Source organism: Meles meles, chromosome 11 (genome assembly GCF_922984935.1).
Source record: "Meles meles chromosome 11, mMelMel3.1 paternal haplotype, whole genome shotgun sequence".
In the NCBI taxonomy this organism is placed as follows: Eukaryota; Metazoa; Chordata; class Mammalia; order Carnivora; family Mustelidae; genus Meles; species Meles meles.
In genome coordinates, this window is record NC_060076.1 from 85,298,587 (window position 1) to 85,312,055 (window position 13,469).

Below are 13,469 nucleotides of genomic sequence, written 5' to 3' on the forward strand. Positions count from 1 at the left end.
AAAAGAGGTTCTACATGGCAGACGTGGGGAAAGGCCACATAAGAGATGGCCTCTTACAAGAGACTGAATGCTGTGGGCTTTATTCCATAGGCAAGAGGTAGTCTTTTAAAGGTTTTCATTATTGAAAACCTATTTCATTATTGAGAGGGTGCATAATAAAATAGGTAAAATAAGAAAATTTGATCCCCACCACAATTCTATGGCAGAAGTGTTAGTACTATTTGTCAGTAGAATAAATTCTAAACCAGACCTCAAGTCCAGTCTAGTTATCTGGAAATCTATTTCTATTGTAGGAAGAGTAGGTTGATGGTGTGCACAAAATACACTAAAGAGAGGGGCACCTGGGTGGCTCAGTCAGTTAAGCGACTGATTTCAACTCAGGTCATGATCTCAGGGTTGTGAGATTGAGCCCCACGTCCGGCTCTGCCCTAAGCAGGGAGTCTGTGTGAGATTCTCTCTCCCCCTCTCTTCCCTCCTTCCCATCGCAAATAAATGAATCAAAATAAAATCTTTTAAAAAATACACTAAAGGAATGCCTGGGTGGCTCATAAGCATCTGCCTTTGGCTCAGGTCATGATCCCGGGGTCCTGGGATTGAGCCCTCCACTGGGCTCCCTGCTCAGTGGAGAGTCTGCTTCTCCCTCTCCCTTTGCCCCTCACCCTGCTAGTGCACGCTCTCTCTCTCTCTCTCATAAATAAAAAAAATCTTTTAAAAATACACTAAAGAGAGATTCTGAAGGAGTAGAGCAGCTCCTAGAGAAAACCGATCTACTAAGACAGAGTTGGAGTTCAGGAATCAGTGTTTAGCAAAGTAATTAAAAACAAATGAACAGGCCTCTCTTCTAGCAAGTTTGATTCTGCCATGAAGGCAACAGCAACAGGATTCTTCCAAGTCCCCCCAGAGTACTGAGCCCACAGTGCTAGGCACATGGTGTTGCCAAATAGGTGGCGGACACATACACTCCCCTTCAGCCAGTTATGGACACTACTTGCCAAAGACTGAGAATCTCTGTCCCTCAGTGTCTGAACTGTATTAAGTACTCCCAATGGCCTAGCACAAACCCAAGATCACATCACTCCAACAGAATGAAATTAGATCCCTCTCTCAACACGACAAAGATATGTTTGTTTAAATGACAACTGTAGGATTCCCCCCAAGGACTTGTAAGCCATGTGAAAACTCTGAGCACGGAGCTCACAGCTGTCCATTTCAACAGTCAACAGTGGACAACTGGTAAGAATCCAAACAATTTGTTATTGTTTACTGTTGTTTTTCTAACAGCTTCCCTGAGAATTCTTCTCTCAAAATAAGGATTCTTCGGGGCACCTGGGTGTCTCAGTGGGTTAACGCCTCTGCCTTCGGCTCAGGTCATGATCCCAGGGTCCTGAGATCAAGCCCCACATCGGGCTCTCTGCTCGGCGGGGAGCCTGCTTCTCCTTCTCTCTCTCTGCCTGCCTCTCTACCTACTTGTGATCTCTGTCAAATAAATAAAAATCTTTAAGAAAAAAAATTTTTTAAAAATAAGGATTCTTCAGGAAAGACCTTGCCTGTGTTAACAAAGACTTGCATTTGATTTAACTTCTCTAACCCTGAAATATAAAGTGGTGAAGAGAAAAAATTACCTAACATACTGCCTTTCAAGGTTATTTTCTAAAATAGTTAAAACATGAAACTCCACCTTTTAGGGCCCTCTCCAGGTTCTGTCTTGGGGTAAGTGGAACCTCCATAAGACTCCAGTTGACTCACTCACCAAGATCCTAGACCCTTCTTCCGGGTTCCTAAGGAATATAGACAGAAGTATAGAAGCAGAGAATGAACATCCCCCACCCTAATTCCCTCAAGTGGCTGTTTTCTTTTTTGTTGTTGTTGTTTTCTGGTTTTTGCTGTTTTTTCACTTAGAAGATCCTATCTTTACAAGAAAAATTTGTGAAAGCTCACTATCTAAAACTGCTCACTGCAGGTTTGTAATTGAAGGAGACGGGAGAAGGGGTCGGGGAGACACAGAGGCCTCATCATTTGCCCTCCCTCCTGCTCTCAGTCTTCTGCTGGACACAGAATAAAACTATTGACCTTGAAGATTTCTGAAGTAACTTAGAATGTGATTCATGACCTTCAGGATATCAAAGCATAAAAAAACCACTGAGTTAGACCAGGATCCTGGGTGTGAATAATAGAGCAGCCTATTTGACTACCTCACTCAATCATCAGTCCACAATTATTCACTGCATATCTAGGAGATGCCAGATGCTGGGGGAAGTGCCAGGGGTATAGCAGTAAACAAAAGAGACTAATTTCACAGAGCTTCTCTGATAACAAGGGAAGACACTTAATAAAGACATAAAGAAACAAAAAATTCGTACAGTTTTGATAGGATAAGAAAAGGGTCTGAGGAAAAGTAAGATATGATAAGGAAATAGTAAAAGGGTATATATATGTGTGTGTGTGTGTGCGCGCATGTTCTCTCATGTGCTGGGTCACAGAGAGCCTCCCTCGTGAGGATGACTCTTAATCAGGGAGTAAATAAAGTGAGATGTCTGGGACAAGAGCTGTTCAGACAGAAGAAGCAGTAGGTGGGAAGGCGCTGAGGCAAGTGAGTGCTCAGCATGCTTGAGGAAGAGCAAGGAAGCCAGAGTAGCAGGAACAGTAATGAGAGCGAGAGCAGGAGAAGACGAGGTCAGGGAGATGCCCACTCCTCTGGGGACAAGACCAGCTCGCCTTTCACTTTGTTCTGTGGGGGCCAGCTGCCTATTGGGGATGAGATAGAGTTTCAATAAATATATGTGGGAGAGGATCAGAAAGTCCATTATTTTAATAAAAAGAATACATTAGGGGCACCTGGGTGGCTCAGTGGGTTAAGCCTTTGCCTTCAGCTCAGGTCATGATCTCGGGGTCCTGGAATTGAGTCCCACATCGGGCTCTCTGCTCAACAGGGAGCCTGCTTCCCCACCCCACCCCCCGCCTACTTGTTATCTCTGTCTGTCAAAAAAAAAAAAAAAAATACATTAAAGGGTCTGATTTCTTCGTTCTCCCATCAGAAAGTCTGAGGTGGCAAATTTTGTAATGTTTTTGTTTGATAAGAGTTCAGAACATCCTGCCTTTACGCAGAGCATCGTTTCCCTCCCTAGTGACCCTAGCCTTGGGGACAAAGTGTCCCTAGTGTTTTCAGGGCCACATCTCTCACCACATCCCCCAAAGTCTGTTTCTGATGTTCTCGTTACTCAGATTACATAGTTTGGCATTTTCAAAGGAAAGTGGTGACTGGCAAAGGAGAAATGTTGTTAATAGGTTAGAATCCTTGATGCATAAAAACCACTTTTTGTTTTAAATCAGGAAAGAAACAAATTGTTGCAAAATTGATGGCCTCCCACTGTACCTGTGAGTTTGTGTCAGGTACAGTTTTGGTCAATGATGTCACTTACCCAGCCACTTGGTGCTGTGTTAAGCACAATTCCAGAGCTAAACTGGTGTTAAGAGGGTGAAAATTGGCTGACTCTTTTATTTGTATTTTGTTTGTATCTCATTTTTAGCATAATTTCTTAGATAAAGCAATTTTCAAATGAGGTGGTTTTTATGGCAGATTTTATAAAATCTTACCAAATAGGCCAACGTCTTGTGTTTCTTTTTGTAAGGATGGCCAGAGTCCCATCATTCCCTCTCTTGGCACTCACCATCTGCCAAGAAACATGACTGATTCCTGGTTTTCTGATCCCCTTTGCAAGTTGTGAGTGAGGTAACAACAAAAAAAGTCATTCTGTTTGCAACTCTAAATATATCAAGATTGTCAGACTGTTCAAGGGGGAAAATGCAATCTTTGCTTTGAAAATTTTTTCTTAAAGGGACATTTAATCTTTGTTATGATGAGGTTAATTCCAGGTCTCACACACACACACACACACACACGCCCTAAATCTTTGCAACATAGGTAATGCCGTAGCTAAGACTGTTGACTGCAGCTGAAACAAGGAAGAATAAGATATTTTGTAGGCCTAGTATGGGTAGAGACAGGATATTGCATTTGTATCACCTGATATTAAAAGTCAAAAAGAGGGGCACCTCCCAGGTTGGGAGGCTCAGTGGGTTGGGCCTCTGCCTTCGGCTCAGGTCGTGATCTCCAGGTCCTGGGATCAAGCCCTGCATTGGGCTCCCAGCAAAGCAGGGAGCCTGCTTCCCTCCTCTCTCTCTCTGCCTACTTGTGATCTCTGTCAAATAAATAAATAAAATCTTTAAAAAAAAAAGTCAAAAAGAAGAGGGAGTTCTGCTGGTTCTTGTTTTGTTTTTGTTTTTGTTTTTCTCTTGGGGAGTTTGTGTAGTTTGGTCCCTCTTCAGCATCCTTTGTGCTCTCATATATTAGAATGCAACCCAGGTAGTAAGCCTCTTCTTTTTTTTTATCCTTTTGTTTGAGACACAGGAGGGACCATATGGAGAGAGAAACTTAGCAAGCTTCTTGACTCTACCATTTACACACCTGGGTTTATAAAAAGATGTTCACTGTCCTTGGTTTACAGTGGAAGTGCTGTCAAACTCCTTGATGACGAAGAGACTGGGCTACTCCAGTACTGGCCACTCTACCTGCTCCAGGTGTATTCTCTTCAGCTTTTCCTCAAAACAGACACTACTCAGACTAGGGTGACTAAACCATCTAGGTTTGCCCAGGGCACTGAGGGTTTGACTGGGACATACAACTTTCATGCTAAAACAGGGAAAGTGTCAGGCAAAGTAGAAGAATGGATCACCCTAACTTGGACCCCCAGAGAGTATGGAGCAGCTCTTGACTGTGGGCTGTAGTCACTGGGCCTACAGGAACTGCACAGCTGTCTTTTACCACCAGGGATAAGGCCTCCCTGTCCAGGCCTTGGAATTGACCATGTGGATGTTCTCTCATTTGTCTGGTACCAGGATAACCTCTGAGAGTGTCCACATTAGCAAAACGGGCATAACTGTGCCTACTTCTTACTTCCCCTATGAGAACCAGATAAGTTAATATTAACGTGTATAAAGTGCCTACAACAAAACCTGGTACTTTATCAGTGCCTGAGAAATGTTACCTATTATCATTATGATAGTTAGCTAATGCTTGAGGGAAAATGATGCAGAACTTCACATCATAGTTGCTCTCCCAGTGAATCTTAACACCTTACACTTATCTTTCCCAAAATTAGAAAAAAGGAAAGAGAAAGGGAGGGGGGCGCCTGGGTGGCTCAGTGGGTGAAAGCCTCTGCCTTCAGCTCAAGTCTTGATCCCAGCGTCCTGGGATGGAGCCCTGCATTGGGCTCGCTGCTCAGCCGGGAGCCTGCTTCCTCCTCTGTGCCTGCCCCTCTGCCTATTTGTGATTTCTGTCTGTCAAATAAATAAATAAAATCTTAAAAAAAAAAAAAAAGAGAAAGGGAAGGAGGGTGGGAGGGAAGGAGAAAAAGAGAAAGAAAGGACACATGATCATCAGTTAATAAGATTTATCTACTTTCTTAAAAATTAATTCTACCCACAAGAACTGACATTTGAGCATAGTCAAAGTTCATATAAAAATGTTTTCAAAATGCAAATAATTAGTATTAATGCACTGTACTTTCAGAATAAGTTACTGCTCTTATCGACATTATTTATGGTAGTTAAGAAATACAAATGACCTGAATATCCACCAATGGGATAATGATTAACATACTTATGTTATGCTCCTACTCAGCAATTTGTTAAAATGAATAAGGTAGATTCTTATGCACTGACATGAAAAGATCCCCAAGGCATACTATACATATATATATAGCATAATTCCATGTATGTAAATAAATCACAGATATGTCTCTATATAGGCATAAGGACATACAAGCATAAAAACAAGGTTTGTAGGGGTAAATGCATAAGTACCTAAGGATTATCTCTGGAGAGCAGAGAACAGTTCGGGGTGGCTTGAATAGGAGACTCACTTTTAGATTAAAATCATATGTTGCTTAAACTTTATACAAAGAGAATATATCCATATATTAATACTTACAAATTTTTTAAAATAGCATAATGAATAACTGTAGGAAAAAACTCCACCCCCAAATTATTTTGCTACTGTTTTGTCCCTCCTCCTTCTCCCTCATCACCAACATCCTTCCAAAACAGGAAAACAAATTTGTTGCACATGGCAGAGTACCCAGATTACTGTACGTGAGGTGTATGGCAATAATTCAATAACTGATAATGAGAGTTGACTGTAGTAGAGTCCACAGGGTTGCACCTGAGGACAAATGAAAGAAATGGTCATACTGTTGAACATGATTTGTCAATAAGTTCTTTAAAAAAAAAAAAAAAGTTGTTAGCTGTTTTTAACCACTTGGTTTTTAGCCACGCCATCTTAATAATCAGGGATTTTTTTTTTTTAGGGAATATGTTTTAATAGAACACTAAAGTTACATTTTTTTGAGGTCTTTGCAAACTAGATAATGGTAATAATCTGGATTAAATCCTGTATCATGATTCTAGGGAGGTTGGGATGCGCTACCATGTGAGCACATATATAGAGACTTTTCTCTATATATGTATATATATATATATGTATATATATATCTATTTGTCAATATGATCACAGAACCTGAATGGTGAAAATGCTGTCTAGAATATGCTGGGTAGAGAGCTCAACAGGACCCTCTAGGGTTTCATTCCAAGTAACTATGACTAGTTTAGGAAAGGCACTTGCTGCACTGGAAAGAACTCAAGTTTTGGAATCAGACTGAGCAGACTTGACTTCACTCCTCAATAAAATATGTGATTTTAGATATATTACTTACTTCCTTATTCCCCACTCTGTCTCTGTCCAAGAATATAATCATCACTACTTCAAAGGATTATCACAAGGATTAAATATAAGTTATAGAAAAACATGAAGTAAGTACAAAATAAATATTAAGTATTACTTGCCTGCAACTTATATAGTCCCTTTAAACCTTATGCAGTTACCTTGCTGTATTGGTTTTCATTTTTTTTAATTAATTTACTTTGAATTTCTGCCTTTTTACTCTCTTTAAAAATTCTACTTTAACTGTAAGGTCAAGTAATTACAAAAGAATAGAACTTTTTAAAACATTTAATGAACAGAAACCTATTTATTCAAATATGTACTCAGAGAAATCATGGGGTCTTTTCATTGCCAGGGGCTGTAGAAGTCATCTGGTTGAATCTAAACCCCTACTGTAGGAACTCATTTCATCTTCTCCTTCTGAAAGCTGCTAAAAATGGAGCATGCTTCTTAACCTCTGAGCTAGAAAAGGATGAGGGAGGAGAAGTCTTTTTTGTTTAAGACTGATTAATTTATTTGGCGAGGAGGGGCAGAGGGAGAAGGAGAGAGAATCTCAGGCAGACTTCATACTAAGCAAGGAGCCTGATCAAGGACTCAAGATCATGACCTGAGCTGAGAGAAGAGTTGGACACTCAACGGACTGTGCCACCCAGGTGCCCCCAGAGAAGTCTTTTAGAAAGGAAGGAACTGGACAAGAGGAGAAGCCACAAGTGCCCCTAGAGTAGGAGTGCTTCTTCCCACCAGAACCATTGCCCCAGGTGATTTTCAGCTCTCTGCAGGCGGCTGCTTACAAAGCAATCTACTCCTTGATCTTCAGAAAGCTTAGGGACACACATCTAGGATATCGTTCTACAGTCAATGAAATGTATAAGAGAGCATTGGGTTTTAGGGGAATTGTCTTCCTAAGAGTTCAACCTCCTTAAAAGATGACAATAATAATGGTTGCTGAGTTTCTTCTGGAGTTCCTCTGTGTCATTGCTAACCAACTCCTGGTCCATAGTTGCAGTCTAGAATTTACTCTAAGACTAAACTTTTCTCAAATCTCTGAAACCTTCTGGGATGTCCACTGAACTCTATTCCTATTCTTTTGTCCCCTGGACTCCCTCTTCAATCGCCTTCTTGAGGTCTTCAAAGACATTACCTTCTGCTATATAATTAGGAAGCTCAAAGCAGCATTTTAATCCAGCATCAAAAGCTTCAGGAAATCTTCAATTTGTGAGTAGCCTTAGACACATTTCAGTGATAGTGTGCTATTAAGAATCAACAATTTCAGATTCTTTTCTGATTTTATATTATATATATAATTAACATATATAATTAAATATAATTATTTATATTATTATGTTATGGACAAAAAAGCCATGTTTTTTAAATTTATCTATCCTGCTTCAATTTGTTTCATCACTTTTAATTTTACAGTAAGACAGAAGATTTTTCTCTACATATGTTTCACATTTAAAGCTTTACTATGTTGTAAATTACAGTCCAGAAAGGACTTAAATCAGACATATACCAATAACCAAAGCACCTGCTCTGGGATTCTAAGGGTCTAACTTTATCTTGGCCACTCTGGAAACAAGATCCACAGGGAATAAATATACACCCATCTCTATGCCTAGGTCCTCCCATTTATTCATGACTCAACAATAGTAGTGGCTAGCTATGAATTTCTCTTCCATTGACATAGCTTATCTTTAGTTTGGAAAAAGAACTGTCCTCGGTTAAATTGAGAAGTGTTTACATATAAAATTTAAAAGTAGATATAAATATCTTTGTAAGTAAAAAATTCATAAATCAAGCATCTGTAAGCCAAGGAATGAGTACAGATATCATTTAAACCTATGGAAGTGACTGAAACCACTCTGAGAGTACGTTCAACAGAGAAACAAAGAGTGCTCAAGAAGTAAGTAGACTTAAGGAATGTCACATTTAGAAGCTGGTTAGAGAAGACGGAATCAAACAGATTTGGAGGGAGTTGCCTATTAGGTAGGAAGACACCACCTAATCAGAGTTTCTATTAAGTTCATAATTCTGAGATGAGTGATGTACAACATGTAAAAGGGTGGTTCACATTATAAGGGGAAATATAATTATGACATAAATTAAAAGGGGGAAATGCTCCTAGAGAGGCCGCAGAACACTGAACCAGAAGACAGAGGCAAGGATTAAATTCCCCAGCTCTGGGGCACCTGGGTGGCTCAGTGGGTTAAGCCACTGCCTTCGGCTCAGGTCATGATCTCAGGGTCCTGGGATCGAGTCCCACATCGGGCTCTCTGCTCAGCGGAGAGCCTGCTTCCCTTCCTCTCTCTCTGCCTGCCTCTCTGTGGTTTCTCTCTGTCAAATAAATAAAATCTTTAAAAAAATAAATAAATAAATAAATAAATTCCCCAGCTCTGTTACTAGGTACATGACATTGAACAGGACACATGACTTTGGCCTAAGCCTCAGTGAACTCCTTTGCAAAAGGAAAGACAAGAAAACGTAGATCAATGGACTGTTGTGAGAATTTGTCGTGTTAATACACTCGAACATACATTATAAATAAATGGAAAACACAACACAAACATAAGACACTTGCCCTGGCTCTCTGCCTAGTTCTTTAATTCCTCCAGGACAAGAGCCCACCCTACCCTCGTCTCTTGTTAGTCTTCTGCCTGAAAACTGACCTCTCTGATGATATCCACCTGCTTTCAGTGATCTCCTGTGTGTGATATCTAGGACCTTAGCGCCAACTGCCCATTGCCAGAACTTTACACATCCCAGTTGCTGGGCTCTCGCTGAATTACCCACACTGTTCCTGACTTTCTGGCCCACCTACCACCCATGAGCCCAAGTTATGATCTGCTTCAAAGTGTTGTTTCAAAGCCCATCCCAGAGCTTATTACTGAGATTCACAGTTAACATCCATCCCTAGTCTGTTCACTCACAAAGATTTCTTGAAATCTTGAGACCAAAACGCCTTGTGTGTATCTTAAAAGGTGATATCTACAGCAAAATACATATATGTATTAATTCATCAATTTCCTTCACCTTCAGTTCTTGATTTACTTAAATAATAAAGACTTCTGTTTATTTAAATAGTCTTAAAATTGTTTATGACTATGCTAACAGTATCTGGATTGTGTTTGAAAGTCTTCTCTAATCAGGCAAGATATCCATGCTACTTATTTGAAGATTCTTTGATCTAGTTGTTTTCATTGAAAATAAGTACGGTTTTAAAATTACCAAAAGTGCTTCACAATAATTAAATTGCTACTTGCTTTATCCATTCCTTAAAGGAAAAAGTTAGCCAACCATTTGTTGAGCTGGGTTAAAAACCCATCTATTATTGGATTCACTGATATTTTAATTATGATTTAATTATCAATGATTAAAGAGGAAAAAATCATAATTGTGTTATACTCTGAATTTTTTAATTAGTTGATTTTCTCTAAATACTATATTGTAATCCTTTCCCCCAATCATTTTGAAAATAATAAAAATAAAATTGAGTCTCTTTACTTTGATCTTTGAGATTTTGGAAGGGGCTGCAGAAGGAAAGGGAGGAAGGTCACTATGGGAACATCAAATGATACGCACCAATTTTTAAAACCCTAGCAAAGACTTTGTGCTTCACCAAGCTCTACTGAAGCACAAAGAGAAAACGAAGTTACCCATGACAGGGTATTACAATAATGCCATAGAAGCAATTCCTGTCTCCATAATGGGAAGTTACATGTCAAGGTAAAATATCTATGTCTTTATATTTTAGGACTAATAACTTTTATTACTGTTTTTAAGGGATGTCATTTTCTACTTTTTAAGAAATTTAATTACATTTGCTCTTCTCCAACCATCATCAATCCCCTCTTTTGGTCCATGCCTAGAGTATAAAGAAAAAATCTAAGCGAACCTGCAATGACTTTACCTGAATTCTTAAGCAGAATACTAAGTGTTCTAACTTTCTCACAGGACATATCAGTTTACTATAGTTAACTACTTTAAGGAAATAAGCCTGGCTCCACTGGCGATGGGGATGAGCAGTGATGAAATTCAGACCAGAGGAATTTCCGTATTCATTGTCATTGGTTATATGCTCCTATACCATTCTGTATCTTTCTTTCCCAATATTTACCAGTTCATAATTATGTATTTATATGATAATATTGTTAATGTCTTTCTCCCCAACATGACAAAAAGGTCCATGAGAACAAGGGTAAGATCAACTTTTCCTACCAGTGTATATTTCAGCACCCAGTCAGTGGATGTCTAAAATGCAGTAAGTGTACAAAACACTTTTATGGAAATAAATAAGTTAAATAAATAATTTTCAAAGAGTCCTTGGGAATGGATCAGTATCAGTCACTTGGTATGTCCTATGTAACGAAATTCTACAAAAGGCATTTTGAACAATTAGCTGATTACATCACATTTTGAGCATGCCCATTTTCCCTGGTATCTTGTTTCCAGAGGCTGGTTTCAGCCTTCTCTGATGACCACAGAGTGACAGCCCTTTTGCATACTTATATTAAGAGCATTCTATTAAATGTTTTGTGTTTTGTAGTTTGTCTTTAGAAGTCGACCTGAAAATTTAGAACAATAACAATAAAACTCCTTAGAAGCATCTCCCCTAATCTGTTAGACTAATAATATGAGAGAAAAAAACAGGTTTTTTTGAACCCTTTCTCTTCACGTGGTATGAGTGTCTGAAAGACAGGTCATCTGATAGTACAGTAGGGATAAGTGGTTCTCAAACTTGAGTGTGCATCAGAATCACACAGAGGATTTAAAACACAGATCGCGGGGCGCCTGGGTGGCTCAGTGGGTTAAGCCGCTGCCTTCGGCTCAGGTCATGATCTCAGGGTCCTGGGATCGAGTCCCGCATCGGGCTCTCTGCTCGGCGGGGATCCTGCTTCCCTCTCTCTCTCTCTGCCTGCCTCTCTATCTGCTTGTGATCTCTCTCTGTCAAAATAAATAAATAAAATCTTCAAAAAAAAAATAAATAAATAAAACACAGATCGCTAGACAAAGCCACAGAGTTTCTCATTCCATAGGTCTGGTGTGGGGATCTGAGAATTTGTATTTCTCACACCCACCCAGGTTTTGCTGATGCTGCTGGTCTGGAGATCACACTTCGAGAGCAACTAGAGTCGTTGCTGGAAGGGAACCTTGTTAAAATTAGGTTCAATACCAGCCACATTACTGGCTGAAACAGTATCACAGAGAAAATTATAAACGCGTGGATGGAGAGGATGAATTAGCAGAAGGGGCTATATAACATATATTAGGCAATACATTATTAATTAACCAGCTTGCCTTATTACTCTTTGGTTGTTTTTTGTTGTTGTTTGTTTGTTTTCCTAACTATGCTTCTGCAGGAATTATCTTGTTTCATTTTTTTAAGAACTAAAATTCAGGGGGTGTAGGGCGGGAATCTTGAAGTTATTTTTGTTCTTGGTAAAAATCACCCCTCTTTGGCTTCCCTATCCCTCAGCTCCTCAAGCAATTCACTTACTCCTTTAAATCATTATCTGTAAAAATGGATAAAATAGAACCTATCTCAGTGACTTGCTGCAAGGATTAAATGAGACCCTAAATGGAGAAAACTCAGCACCGAAAAGTTTGTAAACGGTAGCAGCTATGTTTTTACCAGTTCCTTTACTCATTCAAGGAAATAAAGTCCAATGGTCAGGGGAACTGTGACTGAAACCACCCCATCTCTAACACAATAGCCCTAAATCGTAAAGGGTATGTTCAGTTATGTTCTAGGTATTGCGCTTACTGTAGCACAATAGTGTTTGATTTGGAAATTTTGGCACAGGGCACCAGGAGAGCATTCTCCCGAACTATACCAAATCACAAAGAAGAACCACCTGGAGAGCTACTTAAAAATACCGATTCCGAGCTCCACCCCAGAAGAACGCAAAGCATCACCAGGGAAGAGGCCTGGGAATCTCTTAAATCATCACCCCAGGTGATTTCTCTGACCAGGAAGTTTGGGAAATACTGAAAGGACCTCTCACTCCATTATAAAGGTGGTTCATGTAAGCCCTAAACATCCTTCCTGTTTGCTCGAAAATTTGTCTTAGTGTTTTGTTCTTTTGAATTGAACTTAAGTCACCTGGAGAGGTCAGCTCTAAGTAGGGTGTTCTGGGGCTGGTGGTGCTTTGGAAAGGTTCTCAGTGTTTTGGGTTCACTCGCCGCCAGTTGCTAACTGGTCAGGCCCTGGGCCTCACTTCTCAATTGCCTCATACCTCCCTTCTGATGAACTTCCTCCTGCAACGTGTCCTCTTTCTGGTCTTTGCCTCAGGTCTAGCTTGTTTGTCCCGCAACTCCATGTCTTGAGCAGAACATTTGGTGCTTTCCTAGTTCAGGACGCTTTGCTGGAATAGTCGATTTCCAGGGATTTTACAGGCTGGCCAAAACAGTTTGTTCCGAACAGCGACGCCGGGGCCGCCGGGGCCGGGACTGGCAGCCAATCGGCCTGCCCGAGTTTCCTGACTCTGCACAACCACCCGTGACCTTGGGCGAGCCGGCGGGCGGGTGAGCGAGCGAGCGAGCGCCGCCTGCCCCGCTGCTCCTCGGCGGCGTCCGGGCGATGCTCTCTGACTGGACTTTAGAACGGAACGGGGGTTCACGGAAACGGGGCAGGGGAGGCTTCTTAAGCGGGCGAGTAGTTATTTTCTTTTTCTCTAGGCGAATCCCTCTTACT

At 40.4% G+C, this 13,469-nt stretch overlaps 1 long non-coding RNA gene across 1 annotated transcript in view; it reads right to left on the minus strand.

Moving 5' to 3' along the window:
• Window positions 1-13,425, minus strand: part of LOC123952763 — a 138,390-nt gene extending 124,965 nt beyond the window's left edge. The window contains exon 1 of the long non-coding RNA XR_006820709.1: window positions 13,012-13,425. This is a non-coding gene — a long non-coding RNA (uncharacterized LOC123952763). The remainder of the gene's footprint in view (window positions 1-13,011) is intronic.
• Between the last annotated feature and the right edge of the window lie 44 nt (window positions 13,426-13,469).